This window comes from Anolis carolinensis, chromosome 2, assembly GCF_035594765.1.
Source record: "Anolis carolinensis isolate JA03-04 chromosome 2, rAnoCar3.1.pri, whole genome shotgun sequence".
Taxonomy (NCBI): domain Eukaryota; kingdom Metazoa; phylum Chordata; class Lepidosauria; order Squamata; family Dactyloidae; genus Anolis; species Anolis carolinensis.
In genome coordinates, this window is record NC_085842.1 from 9,353,128 (window position 1) to 9,370,414 (window position 17,287).

The 17,287-nt window shown below is 43.0% G+C and overlaps 1 protein-coding gene, 1 long non-coding RNA gene and 1 pseudogene across 3 annotated transcripts in view; 2 read left to right on the top strand and 1 right to left on the bottom strand.

Moving 5' to 3' along the window:
- The window catches only part of LOC134296910 (zinc finger protein 658B-like), a 152,438-nt gene that overhangs the window by 14,482 nt on the left and 120,669 nt on the right, over positions 1–17,287 (top strand). The gene's annotated exons all lie outside the window — the stretch shown is intronic.
- On the bottom strand, positions 3,639–9,789 carry LOC134296975 (uncharacterized). Its single transcript, XR_010003738.1, has 2 exons — positions 9,633–9,789; positions 3,639–4,537 (listed from the first exon to the last, which is right to left on the bottom strand). It is a non-coding gene; the product is annotated as an uncharacterized LOC134296975 (long non-coding RNA).
- On the top strand, positions 9,916–15,191 carry LOC134296912 (zinc finger protein 721-like; annotated as a pseudogene).

The following is a 17,287-nucleotide window of genomic DNA, read 5'->3' on the forward strand; positions in this document are numbered from 1 at the left end:
TGTTTGTTGGAGGCAAGTATGAATGCTGCAATTAGGAAAAATGATTAGGATGTAATAGCCTTGCAGCTTTAAAGCCTGGCTGTTTCCTCCCTGAGTGAATTTTTTGTTGGGAGGTGTTAGCTGGCCCTGATTGTTTCCTGTCTGGAATTCCCTTGTTTTCAGAGTGGTGTTGTTTGCGATATTTTATGTGCTTCTACTGTCTGTGGCCCTGAGAAAACAGGATTTGCCAGACTTTGATGATGGGAATACTTTGTTGGGAGGTGTTAGCTGGCCCTGATTGTTTCCTGTGTGGAATTCCCCTGTTTATTTACTGTCCTGGTTTTAGAGATTATATTGTTCTGCATTATTCTATCCCAGTAATTATTTCATATTAAAGAAGAATCTCACTTATCCAACATTCGCTTATACAATGTTCTGGATTATCCAACGCAGTCTGCCTTTTCATAATCAATGTTTTTGTAGTCAGTGTTTTAAATTCATTGTGATATTTTAGTGGTAAATTTGTAAATACAGTACAGTAGAGTCTCACTTATCCAACATAAACGGGCCGGCAGAATGTTGGATAAGCGAATATGTTGGATAATAAGGAGGGATTAAGGATAAGCCTATTAAACATCAAATTAAGTTATGATTTCACAAATTAAGGACCAAAACATCATGTTAGACAACAAATTTGGAAGAAAAAATAGTTCAATACGCAGTAATTCTATGTAGAAATTACTGGATTTATGAATTTAGCACCAAAATATCACGATATATTGAAAGCATTGACTACAAAAATGCGTTGGATAATCCAGAACGTTGGATAAGCGAGTGTTGGATAAGTGAGACTCTACTGTAAATACTACATAGCATTACTGCGCATGGAACTACTTTTTCTGTCAAATTTGTTGTATAATATGATGTTTTGGTGCTTAATTTGTATAACGATGACCTAATTTGATGTTTAATTGGCTTTTCCTGAATCCCTTCTTATTATCCAACATATTCACTTATCCTGCCTGCCTGTTTACGTTGGATAAGTGAGACTCTACTGTATATTTCTAATCTTATATTATCTGCTCAGAACTGGATTATATGAGGCTCCTTCTTCACAGCTGTATAAAATGCACACTGAAGTGGATTATATGGCAGTGTGGAGTCAAGATAATCCAGTGCAAAGCAGATAATATAAGATTATAAATGGGTTATATAGCTGTGTGGAAGGGCCTTGAGTCTACACTGCCATATAATCCAGTGCAAATTAGATAATCTGTGGAAGAAGTCTAAGTGAGGCCTAAATCTGCCTGTCCCCTAACTGAAACCTGGCTGTCCCTTGGTTGCTAGGCAACCAAGTGGGCAGAGATTAGCCCTCTAAACTGGCAGCAATTGGATAAAAAAATTATTGCTCTCCCTCTAATTAGGACTTTATTTTTCTTTTCTTTTTGTTGTATCAACCTTGAGGCGTGGATGATGGGTTGCGTTGTCAAATTTTGAGGTTGGGGGGCCTGTACTTTTGTTGTTTTGTGAATTGCCATGATGCCATCACTCTTTTATATATATAGATATATATAATATACAATAATTTATAAATATACAATATATTGTACGTACTTGTAATATTGATAATAATATTATAATGCAATACAATATTATACTAATTAATAATATAATATAATATTAATTATATATTATATATTAAATGTAATATTACTAATAATATTACCATGAAATTATATAGTACAATATAGTAATTTAATTGCTTATATTGTGCTATGCTAATAATATATTGTATGTACATTTGAATTGTAAGCCGCTCTGAGTCCCCTTCGGGGTGAGAAGAGCGGCATATAAATGTAGTAAGTAAATAAATAAATAAATAAATAAATAAGTCTCTCCCTCAAACGGATATAGTCATTTTTTCCAACCTCTTTCGGGCTGATGAGTTAGAAACCCAGAGCTCAGGGGTAGATTTTGGAGCCTCCGGTGGCCTAGGGGATAAAAGCCTCCGGGCTTGAAGGTTGGGCTGCTGACCTGAAGGCTGCCAGGTTCGAACCCCACCCAGGTGAGCTCCCTCTCTCAGCTGCAGCTCCATGCAGGGACATGAGAGAAGCCTCCCTCCCACAAGGATGGTAAAACAGCAGAACATCCAGGCAACGTCCCCTGGGCAACGTCCTTGCAGACGGCCAATTCTCTCACTCCGGAAGCAACTCGGGTTGCTCCTGACACGAAAAAAAAGCGACAGATTCTCCTGAATTGACCGACTGGCCCCCTGTTTCAGTAGTGAAGGAGCAGACCTGATCGTTGGTCTAAAAAATGGAAAAGTACTTGGATCGGAGTTAATTATCCCGGAGATTCTGACATCGGATCCTGAGTGGTGGACCCTCTTCTTGGTGGCAGTCTTCACCATCATTAACAACACGGGCATCCTACCAAACCACTGGCAATTTGCCATTATAGTTCCAATCTACAGAAAAGGTGACCCTCCCGATCCTTCCAATTACTGGCCAATTAGCCTTCTATCGGTAATTGGAAAGCTTTGTGCAAAATTCCTATTAATAAAGTTGTTGACCAGGCTGGACCAGAACAAAACCATCAGCCCTGAGCAAACTGGATTCCGTAAGGATAAATCCGCCTTGGATCACTGCTTCGTACTTTCTCAAATACAGTAGAGTCTCACTAATCCAAGCCTCGCTTATCCAAGCCTCTGGATAATCCAAGCCATTTTTGTAGTCAATGTTTCCAATATATCGTGATATTTTGGTGCTAAATTCGTAAATACAGTAATTACAACATAACATTACTGCGTATTGAACTACTTTTTCTGTCAAATTTGTTGTCTAACATGAAGTTTTGGTGCTTAATTTGTAAAATCATAACCCAATTTGATGTTTAATAGGCTTTTCCTTGATCAGTCCTTATTATCCAAGATATTCGCTTATCCAAGCTTCTGCCGGCCCGTTTAGCTTGGATTAGTGAGACTCTACTGTACTCCATGTGTTACTGCATTACTCCCAGTTTTTGATCTCTCTTATCTTGACATCCATTGCTTAAACTACTAAAAAGAATCCCCCCAAAAGTTGATCTGTCTTCTATATTATTGTCAATTATTTTGAAATCCAATAGTCCTGTCTTTCTTCTTCAATCATCATCTTGTATTTGATCTTGGTTCAATTGCTTGTCTTTTCCTTTCAGTATTGATTCCCCGCCCTTCTCGCCCCGAAGGGGACTCAGAGCGGGTTACAGAACACGCATACGGCAAACATTCAGTGCCTGATTCTACAATTAACAAGGACAGACAACGCAGACACAGGTAAAAACAACTTTTCCCATCTTATTTTCGGCATCTTGGAGGCTGTGCTCAACACTGGACATGGGGGGAGGGGGGGGGCTGTCACTTCATCTTCCATGTTGAGGAGCTTCTTCCCGATCAGTGTCCTTAAGGGCATCTTTATTACCTCCCCACTGAAAGCAGTACCTATTTATCTACTCACATTTCTGCTTTCGTCCTGCTTGGTGGGCAGGTGAGCTGTGGCTATTTAAAACTGAAATAGACTGAACATATACCAATTCCAATTAACACGTTAAAATATGACACGATGTAACAAATGACACAAGGTAAATGACAATATAACAAAATTTGAAAAATGTTCTGCTCCTGGTTTGAAAGTATTGTTTCCTGTTTTATTGTGCATTCCTTACTTGGAAAGGAGTTGCTCTACTCCGGAAACTTGGTTTTGTGGCTGCCACAAAGGAGTGAGAATTGAATTGGTTGAGACCTGGTGATGAGGAATTTATTGAAAAACCAGAGCAAAATGTGCTACAGCAGGATGTCCCTCCCGCAGAAACCAAGTTTTTGGGTTTGAGAAACTTTTCCCATGTTTTTGTGATGGAATCCATTAGGAAATGGCATTTCTTAAGTTCTTCTTGATTGTTCCTGGCAACTTGCTCCTTTTTAAAGAAAACTGTGGTTTCGTTGTATTTATTACCAAATGAATTTTAGAAGATTATTAGTCAAATCTGTTTGTTAGTAAGTTAGTGTTATACGTACACGAATTAATAGATACCATTATCCTTCACCCCCCTTTCCCGCTACACAGCCTTTCTATGAACTAATGTCTCTTACATGAGGGGTTTGTCCATACTATTTAAAACAGATATAAAACAATCATCTGGTAAAGCACCACATTTTAAAATCTCATTCTTCTTGATCTCTTGTTCAGCCCATTTTTTCTTTTTTTATCTTCCGATCAGCGTTTTTAGTTCCAACTACTCATCGTTTTTTGGACTTCTCCTTTCTTTAATATCTGCTTTCACTACGTCCTGCTTTCACCATTCAAGAATATAATCTCGCTCATTCTTGTTTAAAGGCATTGTGGTCTCTTTCTTGGCCTTTGTTTCCTGTGCGGCATTCAGCATTTGCTTCAGAGGTCTGAACAACCTGTGTCTCTTAGTATATTCCAGCTCTTTTTGAAGAGATTTGGTTTGGCCTCTTCTTCTGGCCCCAGATCTCTTCTGTGGTATCTCCCAACTAAATTGGAGGCTTCTCTTGTTCCACCTATAATAATAATAATAAACAACTTTATTTTTATATCCCGCCCCATCTCCCCGAAAGGACTCGGGGCAGCTCACAACAGGGACAAGCCCGAAACAACAACACAACATATTTGACAGAAACTTAAAACATTCCAACGATACACAAAATAAAATAATGGACAATACATTAAAATCCAAGCAGATAAAATCAGAATAATTAAAAGCAAACCAGCGGGGACATGTTTCATAAAGTGCTGTATCATGGAAATAACTAACAGTGATAAAGTGCCATATGCTTTTAAAACAGAAAGAAGTATTCTAATAACAGCTCTATTGGGCCTATTTATTCAAAGGCGCTCCGGAACAACCATGTTTTCAATTCCCGGCGGAGAATGGGCAGGGAAGGAGCTAACCTGATGTCAAGGACAGAACGCCACAAGATAAGATATAACAAAGTTTATTGGAGTTACAGAACCAAAAATGCCCGTAAAAGACAAGGGCTAGGCAAACATTGGCCTTAAAAGTAAAAAGACACAAGGAAAACGTTCAAAAGATAAACCGGATTAAACCGGAGTTTAATCCGGGTTAAACCAAAAAAGCTTACTTCAGCCTGGGACTAAAACAAACAAAAGCTGGTGAACAAAAGGTTCAAAGGAATACAAAAAACGCAGCAGATGCTTCTCTGCTGCCAAAAGCTATGTTTGAGTAACTAAGAGGTTACTCCTCCACACAGCAAGCAATTTCCAGATACAAACGCAGCATTCAAGGGCAGAAGCGGTCAGCAAAGTTCCAATCCGGTCCGAAGGTCGTAAGGCAGGTACAGACGTTTGTAGTTCACCAGGTCCAACGATAATCACAGGAAGGAGAGTCCGAGGCCGTAGTCAGTCAGTCAGTCCAGAATAAACAGATGGCGTCCGTCAAGAAGACGACGGAGGTCCAAGGTAGTCAGCAAACGAATCACACCCGTCTTCAGGAATTTCCCACACAGAGCCCAAGCGTTCGTCCAGATTACCTTGCCCAACGCAATTAGCCATTGCTTCCAAACCCCATTTTATGCCAGTTTACAGCTCCTCATCACTATCAGCTGTTACCCTAATTCCAGGCGTTTCCTCATCACTTTCCTCATCACAACTGAAGCACCTTTGACTACGCCCCACAGCATCCCCAGCTGTGGATCCCGTCCCATCCCTCCAGCTTGTCCACGGGTCTAATCCTGAAGGTCCCCAATCGCCTTCCATACTATCATTGCCAGTGGCACCCTCACACAAGTCCATTCCATGTCATCCTCCTCTGAGCTAACCATCTCTTCCTCCATTCTCTCAGTAAAACCCTCAAAGGAATCCTCGTCAGATGGTTCTGCAAATAAGTCCCGCAGCCGCTTCCTTTCTCGCTCCTCGAGAGTATCTGACTCCCGAGGAGTCTTACGACCACGTCTCCCAGTATCAGAGCCATAAGGCTCAACCATAACACCTGATCTCCTTAGGGAGAGAGTTCCAGAGCCGGGGGGCCACTGCCGAGAAGGCCCTCTCCCTCCCTCGTCCCCACCAGCCGCATTTGAGACAAAGGCGGGGGCGAGAGGAGCGCCTCCCCGGATGATCTTAGGGGGTCCCCGGGCTCTGGTGGAGGCTCCTTCTTTGGAGGCTTTTAAGCAGAGGCTGGATGGCCATCTGTCGGGGTGCTTTGAATGAGATTTCCTGCTTCTTAGCGGGGGGTTGGACTGGATGGCCCATGAGGTCTCTTCCAACTCTACTATTCTATGATTCGCGTTGGTTCGTAGGAGAGGAAGAGATCACGTAGATAGGCAGGTCCTGAACTGTTTAAGGCTTTATAGGTAATAACCTGCACCTTTAATTTGGCCCGGAAACTTTCGGAAACTTTTCCAGTTTCAATTGTCCTTCTTTGGGGGCCACTAGAGAATTCTTCATGATGGTATTCATTTCTTCCAGCTTATTGTTGGCACTATCGATTAATCCATTCAAAATTTCCACTGGTTTCATAACTTCTATATGTTTAGCCAATATCTTATTATGTTGTTTTCCTTTCTCCATTTTAGGAGGTTTCAACTGAACATTGGATTTGTTATGTAACCACTTTTATCCAATAGATATCATATTGTGATAAGTTTTCAAATAAATGTCTTTTCTAAACACGCTCCTCTATTTGGCAATGCTTCAGGAAGATGTTTTGACTTCTGTTCAATTCAAGGTCTCACTGAAAAATCTTCCTTATTTCCTTTCTCTTTTCTCTCTAATCCAGAACATTACAAATCACGATTGCATTGGGATTGTACCTATTTCGTCACAAGAAGAACTTCACTTTATCTTCTATTTCAAAATTTGAGCTTCCCCATTCATTCTTGTTTCTCCTCTTTCTTCCTTTTCTGTTTTCAGAGTTCTCTCTTTGTCTTTGTCTATAACAGATTTCATATGCAATAGGGTAACAGTGTAAATCAATGTTTCTCAACCAGGGGGTCGGGACCCCTGGGTAGGTCACGAGGGGGATGTCAGAGGTGTTGTCAAAGACCATCAGAAAACACATATTTCTGATGGTCTTAGGAACCCCTTTGGCAGTCCTTGTGAATGTGATCAACAAATTCTCTGGTTAATTGGGGGACCATTTTATTTAATTAATTAATTATTTTATTAGACTTGTATACCGCTACTCCCAGTTTGGCTCGGAGCGGTTTACGGAAATAGATTAAAACAATACACTTAGCTTTAAAATAACAATAACAACAATAAAAACAGACATAGCCCCGAGTTTTTCACCCATCGAAAGCTTGTCGGAAGAGCAAGGTTTTGCAGGCTTTCCGAAAGGCAAGTAGGTCTCGGATAGTTCGAGTTTCAACTGGCAAGGCATTCCATAAATGAGGGGCTACAATCGAGAAGGCTCTCTGCCTAGTAGAAGACAAATGATAAGTCCGTATGTTAGGGACTTCAAGCAAATTTTGGTCTTTGGACCGAAGTAATCTCTGGGGTTGGTAGGGGGATAAGCGGGCCCTCAGGTACGCCGGCCCCAAACCATGTAAGGCCTTAAAGGTTACTACCAGTATCTTGAAAGTAATCCGGTACTCAATCGGTAGCCAGTGCAGCTGTTATAGGATTGGGGTGATACGCCACCTCGCCGGCACCCCGACGAGAAGACGGAGCCGCTGCGTTTTGCACCAGCTTTAGTTTCCGGATCACTGACAGAGGAAGACCAATGTAGAGGGCGTTACAGTAGCCGAGCCTCAAGATGACCGTCGCCTGGATCACCGTCGCCAGGTCGTTCCTAGAAAGGTAGGGAGCCAGTCGCCTAGCCTGACGTAGATGGAAAAACGCAGATCTGCTCACAGCAGAGACCTGGGCCTCCATTGTGAGCAGAAGGTCCAATAAAACCCCAAGACTTTTTACAGAAGATGACGGACGCAGTGTCTCGCCATCCAGGGTAGGCAGCTGCATCTCCCCCCCACCTGGACAGCCCAGCCAAAGGATCTCCGTCTTTGCTGGATTCACCCTCAACCTGCTGGCACGCAACCATCCAGTAACGGCCTCAAGGCACTGATGGAAACTATCGGGTACAGAATCCGGCCGGCCCTCCATCCTCAGAATGAGCTGAGTGTCATCAGCGTACTGGTGGCACTCGAGCCCAAAGCTCCGCACCAGTCGGGCAAGCGGTCGCATATAGATGTTAAATAATAGAGGAGAGAGAAGAGCTCCCTGTGGGACCCCACAAGTTAGCGGAAACCACGCGGAAACCATCCCTCCCCTCACCAACCGCTGTCCCTGATTCTGGAGGAAGGAGGACACCCATTTAAGGGGTATCCCCCTAACCCCCGTCATGGCTAGGCAGTGGGTCAATAGATTGTGATCAGCCGTACCAAATGCTGCTGTGAGATCCAATAACACGAGCAGCGCTGATCCACCTTGATCCCTTTGGCAGCGAAGCTGATCTGTGATGGCAACTAGCACAGTCTCCGTCCCGTGCCCCCTACGGAAGCCGGACTAGAAGGGATCAAGTCCGGCTGTGCGATTGAGGAACTGCTGCAACTGTTCCGCTGCTGCCCTCTCAACCACCTTGCCCAGAAACGGAAGATTCGAGACTGGGTGATAGCTAGAGGAAACCGAACGATCTAAGTCTGGTTTCTTCAGCAGCGGAGATACCATCGCCTCTTTTAAACCCTCTGGAAAAACTCCTTGCTCAAGGGAGCTGTTTATTATATTCAACAGAGGTTCACGTAATCCCTCCAGGCAAGATCTTACTAGCCAGGAGGGACACGGATCGAGGGAGCAGGTGGTCGGCCTAGTTGCAGTCATCTGGTGGCACAAGCTATACCTGGTACTACCCAGATGACAGTCAGAAGCATCATCTTTAGCACATAATTTTAGTTCGAGCCATAACATTGTCTCCTGTGCAAAAGCAAACTTTTGCCTTTATTTTTCCTTCATTTACAATGTAATGTCTTCCTGTCCTTGTTGCCTTTCTATGAATCTGCTGCAGTTTGCCAATGTCCTTTCTAAAATGGACTGAACTGAGCAGAACTGGGCAGGAATCATGTCTCCCACCCAAGGGTGCTGTTGGAGTGCAGAAGGATCTGGAGGACAGCAGGATTCCCACTCACCCTGGGGGTCTATCCATCTGTCTCCTCTATACCGCCTTCTCTCATGTACTGCTGCTAGGCTGAGTGCCTTGGCTCTGGCTGAAGTTACATACCTTTGTGGTATAGGTTTTGTAAGAATGCAGTATGTCAAGGAACTTTGTGGCCTAATGTGCTCTCAGTGTCTCCAGGCGCCTTGCTTTAGAAACGTGGGGCAGGGATCACGCTGCAGGGAAAGAGAGGATCAGGAAAATATCTCTCCCCCAAGTTGGAGGAAGTATTTTTCTCCCAAGACTGATCACTTGGGATAGTCTGTCCATACAGATGGCCACTCAGGTTTTGAGTGGAGATGTGAAGAAGCGGGATCTAGGTAGGAAATGCTTTGCATCGTTAGCCCCTTTCCGTGTTGACCATATTATTAGAGGCCTTCCTTTACCAAGGTTGGATTAGACACAGGATCTTAGGCCGCTATCCCCTTTGCAGGGATTGTTCTTTGTTGGGCAAGTGTTAAAGTGCTTCTCAGCAGGCAACGGGCTCTTACCAGTTGGGCCAGTCTTTCTCCCCTCTTCCCCTGTGATTGCTACAGCACTAGGCTATTGTTCTTCATGTTCAATGAGATCTTTCTGTACTCTGCTCCTGATAAGATTTTCCTCTTATTCATCTCGCAGGTAACCTCTAAACGAACCTTATGAAGAAAACATTGCCCTTTGTCTTACGTCTGAAATGAAAGTACGCAGGATTAACAAGAAGAAGAAATGAATTGGAGAAATTATATTTCAAGCTACATACCTTTAAATGTAAGGAAAGGGAGGATTGTGCTGTAAAAAGAGGGGTTGGTAAAAAGAAAATAAGGCTACAGCAATACAGAGACTGGGAAGAGGAAATGTCCTATTCAGGAGTCCATATCTGTGAACTTCAGGCATAATATTAGAATAATAAATGTTAAAAAATGGAAAATTCATTGTCAAAATCACACACAGGGGAGAAGCGACATAATTGTAAGGACTGTGGGAAATGTTTCATTGAGAGAAGTTCTCTTGCTAAACATCAACGAACTCACACAGGAGAGAAGCCATATAAATGTGTGGAATGTGGAAAGAGCTTCAGTCAGAGTGGAAATCTACACACCCATCAGAGGACCCACACAAGGGAGAAGCCACATACATGCATGGAATGTGGAAAGAGCCTCAGTAAGAGTGGAAATCTACGCACCCATCAAAGGACTCACACAGGGGAGAAGCCACATACATGCATGGAATGTGGAAAGAGCTTCAGTCAGAGTGGAGATCTACGCACCCATCAAAGGACTCACACAGGGGAGAAGCCACATACATGCATGGAATGTGGAAAGAGCTTCAGTAAGAGTGGACATCTGCGTATCCATCAAAGGACTCACACAGGGGAGAAGCCACATACATGCATGGAATGTGGAAAGAGGTTCAATCGGAGTGGAGATCTACGCACCCATCAAAGGACTCACACAGGGGAGAAGCCACATACATGCATGGAATGTGGAAAGAGATTCAATGAGAGTGGACATCTGCGTATCCATCAAAGGACTCACACAGGGGAGAAGCCTCATACATGCATGGAATGTGGAAAGAGCTTCAGTCAGAGTGGAGATCTACGCACCCATCAAAGGACTCACACAGGGGAGAAGCCACATACATGCATGGAATGTGGAAAGAGCTTCAGTAAGAGTGGACATCTGCGTATCCATCAAAGGACTCACACAGGGGAGAAGCCACATACATGCATGGAATGTGGAAAGAGCTTCAGTCAGCGTGGACATCTGCGTATCCATCAAAGGATGCACACAGGAGAGAAGCCACATACATGCATGGAATGTGGAAAGAGCTTCAGTCAGAGTGGAAGTCTACGCACCCATCAAAGGATTCACACAGGGGAGAAGCCACATACATGCATGGAATGTGGAAAGAGATTCAGTAAGAGTGGACATCTGCGTATCCATCAAAGGATGCACACAGGAGAGAAGCCACATACATGCATGGAATGTGGAAAGAGCTTCAGTCGGAGTGACATTCTACGTTCCCATCAAAGGACTCACACAGGAGAGAAGCCACATACATGCATGGAATGTGGAAAGAGCTTCAGTCAGAGTGGAAATCTACGCACCCATCAATGGATTCACACAGGGGAGAAGCCACATACATGCATGGAATGTGGAAAGAGCTTCAGTAAGAGTGGACATCTGCGTATCCATCAAAGGACTCACACAGGAGAGAAGCCACATACATGCATGGAATGTGGAAAGAGATTCAGTGAGAGTGGACATCTGCGTATCCATCAAAGGACTCACACAGGAGAGAAGCCACATACATGCATGGAATGTGGAAAGAGCTTCAGTCAGAGTGGACATCTGTGTATCCATCAAAGGATCCACACAGGGGAGAAACCACATAAATGCATGGAATGTGGAAAGAGCTTCAGTCGGAGTGGAGATCTACGCACCCATCAAAGGACTCACACAGGGGAGAAGCCACATACATGCATGGAATGTGGAAAGAGCTTCAGTAAGAGTGGACATCTGCGTATCCATCAAAGGACTCACACGGGAGAAGCCACATACATGCATGAAATGTGGAAAGAGCTTCAGTCAGAGTGGAAATCTACGCACCCATCAAAGGATGCACACAGGGGAGAAGCCACATACATGCATGGAATGTGGAAAGGGCTTCAGTGAGAGTGGAAGTCTACGCACCCATCAAAGGACTCACACAGGGGAGAAGCCACATATATGCATGGAATGTGGAAAGAGCTTCAGTGAGAGTGGACATCTGCGTATCCATCAAAGGACTCACACAGGGGAGAAGCCACATAAATGCATGGAATGTGGAAAGAACTTCAGTAACAGTTCGAATCTTCGTACCCATCAAAAGATTCACACAGGAGAGAAGCCACATAAATAGGACAAGTGCAAAGAAGCCAGAATGTTTGTCCAAAGAACTTCTAAGGACTATGACTTAAAAGAGACATGAACAGGAAGTGGAAGGGGAAGAAATCACAAAATCATATAACCATAGAGTTGGAAGAGACCTCATGGGTCATCTAGTCCAACCCCCTGCCAAGAAGCAGGAAATGCCATTCAAAGCACCCCGGACAGATGGCCATCCAGCCTCTGCTTAAAAGCCTCCAAAGAAGGTTCCACAGCTGAACTGCTCTCACAGTCAGGAAGTTCTTCCTTATGTTCAGGTGGAATCCCCTTTCCTGTATTTTGAAGCCATTATTCTGCATCCTAGTTTGCAGAGCAGCAGACAACAAGCTTGCTCCCTCCTCCTTATGGGATTTTGGCCTGCATAAATAGGGGCAGAGTGTCTAGATCCAGGGAAGTCCTGCTCCCCCTCTATTCTGCCTTGGTCAGACCACTTTACCTGGAACCACACTGTGTCTAATTCTGGGCACTGCAATTGAAAGGAGATGTTGAAAAGCTGGAAGGTGTCCAGAGGAGGGTGACTAAAATGATCAAGGGTCTGGAGAACAAGCCCCATGGGGAGCGGCTTAAAGACCTGGGCATGTTTAGCCTGCAGAAGAGAAGGCTGAGAGGAGACATGATAGCCATGTACAAATATGTGAGGGGAAGTCATAGGGAGGAGGGAGCAAGCTTGTTTTCTGCTGCCCTGGAGACTAGGACGCAGAACAATGCCTTCAAACTACAGGAAAGGAGATTCCACCTGAACATCAGGAAGAACTTCCTCACGGTGAGAAGGGCTGTTCGACAGTGGAACTCTCTCCCCCGGACTGTGGTGGAGGCTCCTTCTTTGGAGACTTTGAGGCAGAGGCTGGATGACCATCTGTCGGGGGTGCTTTGAATGCGATTTCCTGCTTCTTGTCAGGGGGTTGGACTGGATGGCCCATGAGGTCTCTTCCAACTCTGGGATTCAATGATTCTATGATTTAAAGTGAGTAAATCGAGATAAAAATCAGCATGCAGCAAGAGTTTTGTAGATTGGTTTTTCTATTAGTTTTGTTCTTTTTATGTAGGTTATGTGTCCTTGAAGCTTTAATGTTTCTTATGTAGTCCTTTCCTTAAAAATGCCAAAATTGTAATTTATATTAAGAATTATCAGAACAACCTATTAAGAGGACAGAAATAAAGCCAGGAAAGCTCCAGGTCTGGACGGATTGGGAACAGAATATTACAAAAGTATTAGAGAAATATTGACTGCAACAATATTAGAATTGTATATTGGAATAATGATTGTGGAGAAAATACCAGAATCGTGGAGGAAGTCATTCATAATATTAATATGAAAAGATTTAACAGACCCAGGGTCTAACAGGCCCACATCATTAGTTAATCAGGATGCAAAGTTTTTATCAGTTATAATAGCCAATAGAATGAATAAATTCATGTACAAGTATATATGAAAAGATCAATCTGGGTTTGTAAAAGGAAGACAAATGTTGTGTTTGATAGGGAGAGTATGAAACAAAATTTGTGTGTCTCAAGAGAGGAAGTTAAAAGTGGGGATACTAGCATTAGATATATTTAATGCTTTGATTGAGATTATGAATTAATTTGGAATGGGAAGTAGAATAAAAGGATGATTAGAACCATTTTATTTGCTATGGTGATAGAATTATTTGCAAACGCCATCCAAAAAGTAAGAATGTAGAAGGTGTAGGAATAAAGGAAAAGCAGAAGGTGAGCTTATTTGCTGATGACACATTGTTATTGATTAAATATCTGGGTAGGTCAAATGGATAGGAGAGAGGATCATTGAAAGATATTTGGGAAAACAACGGGTTTATATTATACAAAGAAAGAAGAAAAAGACTTTATAGAACAGAGCCATACGGGAATTAGAATCAAGAACAAATTAATATACCTGGGAGTAAGTATAAGAAAGGACTTAAAAGAAATAGAAGAGGTAAATGTAGTAGCATTGAGGAAAATAGTTCAAAAAAATTAATACACATCTATCTTGTTTGGAAAGACAGCAATACTAAAAATGAAAATGCTTCTGGGGATAAACTTTATACTTACATATACCTTATATTTATAACGCCATTTCAGATTACAGAAGAAGAGTTGAATACATTATTTCTTTGCAACATTTCTACCCCACCTTTCTCCACCCCAAAGGAGACTCATTTGGACAAATGATAAATACTGTAATGGCAGTCAAAGAAATTGACTAAACAAGTTACAGAACAGATCTCAAAAAGAAGAAGGATTAGCGCTTCCTCATAGCAAAAAATATTAGAAAGCAAACAGACTGAGATTGGTTATACAAGGAATGATGAAAAGGAGGATGTAGAATAGTTAATAATGGATTCAGGAAAAGTGGAAGAAGAAATTCGGAATAGGTTTTAAAATAGTTTATGAGAAAAAAAAATAAGGTAAACTAGGAACCCAATGCTGAGTAATGCATTAGAAATATGGAACAAATACAGGAGAAAGTTAATAACAGATGGCTCAATAATAACCCCAATTATAATGGAAAAGACATTTCCAAAAAACAATATATATATATATATATATATGATGGATAAAAAATTAAGGGGAAAAACTTAGATAAAATAGGGGATTGGCTAAAGGTTGGAATGAAGAAAGAAAAGATTAGGAACATAAAAATTTGAAAGGAATATCCAGTAAAATTTCTAAAATATTAATTGAAAAAAACAAAGGAAAAGTAAAGAATAACACCTTCAAGAAGATTTGGAAAGAAGATATAGGAATAAAAATCAATGCAACAGAGGGGTTACAATTATGGGGACAAAGACACTTGAAAAATATATCCATATGTGTTAAAGAAAATTATTATTTAGTTGATATGGAAATGGTACCTCACACCCATAAGAATAGGAAATATAAATAAAAACTACTCAAACAATTGCTGGAGAGGATGCCAAGAATCGGGAACATACATACATATGTGGTGGCAGTGTCAATATAGAAATAATTTCTGGGGAAAAGTATTAAGAGAGATAGACACAATGAACATTCAAATAGAAAGAAGTCTTAGCATGGCTTTATTCTCATTATATAATAATAAACAGTTGGAAAAAGAGGACAAAGATGCGATAACAAACGCATTAACAATTGCAAGACAGCTTATAGCAAGGAATTGGAAAAGGGAAATAAATATAGAGATAGAAGAATGGTATAAGGAAGTATGGAAACTGGGAAGAAATGATAGGTTGACGTGGAGAGGGATTTAGAAACAAAGTGGTTGTGATGATGTCTGGAGAAAATGTATTGGAAGAGGATTCAAAAAGAAAGACAGAATTACCTCCTCAAGAGGGAATGAAAAGGAATTTTGGACAGATGATAAATAAAAAAAGTGACTTGGGGGAGGGTAAGAAATCTGTATAAGCGTGAAAATAACAGTAGATGCCAAATGTTAATGTATTGTAGATTGTACTGAATATAATGTGGCTGCTGTAAAAGGATGTACGAATTTTTTTTAAAAAAATAATAATAATAAATGTATTTGTAATTTGTATAAATATGCATTTGTTTTTCTTTCTTGTATTTGAATATAAATTATTTTTAAAAACAGATTATGATGTAGCAGCTATAAAAGCCAATGTGATTCCAGGCTGACTCCAGATAGGAGGATTCTGTCTATATCCAAGGAAGTCACGGCCTCCTTTCTTCCGCTTTGGTCAGACTCACCTGGAATGACCCTGTCTCCAGGTCTCGGTCCCACAATTCAAGACGGATATTGACAGGTCAGAATATCTCCAGAGACGGGATGTAGAGAAGGGCGATGTCAGGATCTCCAATCCTTGACATCTCTGCTCAGCGGACAAAGAACAGATGCCAGCCATAAAGCAGGCCGGCCATAAAACATCAATGACCCTCTGGTATGTAAGAGTCCCTATATAGGGTTGTTGTATGTCTTTCGGGCTGTGTGGCCATGTTCCAGAAGCATTCTCTCCTGACGTTTCGCCCACATCTATGGCAGGCATCCTCAGAGGTTGTGAGGTATGAGGTACCTCACAACCTCTGAGGATGCCTGCCATAGATGTGGGCGAAACGTCAGGAGAGAATGCTTCTGGAACATGGCCACACAGCCCGAAAGACATACAACAACCCTGTGATCCCGGCCATGAAAGCCTTCGACAACACATAGTCCCTATATATGTGGCACAAAAGAAGGTTCTGGTATTCAGTACAATAAAACTTGTTGGAATCTACCCGCGTGTGTCTTGGTGCTTTCTTTGGAAGACAGACCCACAGCACAACTGGGAGAAGAGAACCTGACAATTTGTACTGAATCACCTACTTTCTCTAGCTCCTACCTACAGCAACATGGAGGGAGGAGAGAGAGAGAACCAATTGGAATATTCCCGGGGAGAAGAAGCAAGCGCCGACGGAGAAACGAGGGAGGAACCCCTCAGCCTCTCGGAGGAAGCAAGCTCCGATGGAGGGGAGAGGGAAGAATCCCACACCCCCGTGGACGCAGCCACTTCCCCCCAACCGTGGCCACGCAATGGAGGGTCACGCCAGCGGGGCCGGAGAGGCCGCACAGAGCCGAGCCATCCACCGCCTGGGAGCTTGGCAACCCCCACCCGACGGAGAGTCAAGGAATGCAGGAGATGAGGCAAGAAATAGCACAACTGCGGGAGATGGTCCATTCCCTGATCCTGGCACAACAGGGCAGCCCCAGGGGGCAGAACGCCAGCTCCGTCCTCCCAGCGGCCGCTCCTTCCCCTCCGGTAACCTCCCCCGGCCTCTCCGCAGCAGCCCCTTCCCCCTACAGACAAAGGACTGGGGGAGAGGGGGGGCAGCGAGGCCGGCACTACAGAGAGGAGAGGAAGTTGCAAGTCACCTTTGATGGGGACCCAGAGAAACTGCCTTTCTTTTTGATGAGAGTGGCTACCTTCATGAGCAAGTGGGAAGGCTCTTTTGAAAGCGAAATGGACAAGGTCCAACATGTGGCCGACCACTTCGAAGGAGCAGCCTCTGAATGGCTCCTGGCGCTGTACGACATGAGGGCACCGGAGCTCAACAACTTGGATGCCTTCATGGGGGCACTGAGATCCCGCTTTGAAGACCGCCTGCGCAAGGAAAAAGCCAGGGCGAAACTCAGGAGCCTGAAGCAAGGCGCCCGCTCCGTTCAGGACTTTGCCTTGGAATTCAGAAGGCTGGCCTCATTGCTACCTGAGTGGAACGAAGCCTATAGGATTGAAGTGTTCAAGGAGGGCTTGAGGCCAGACCTGGTG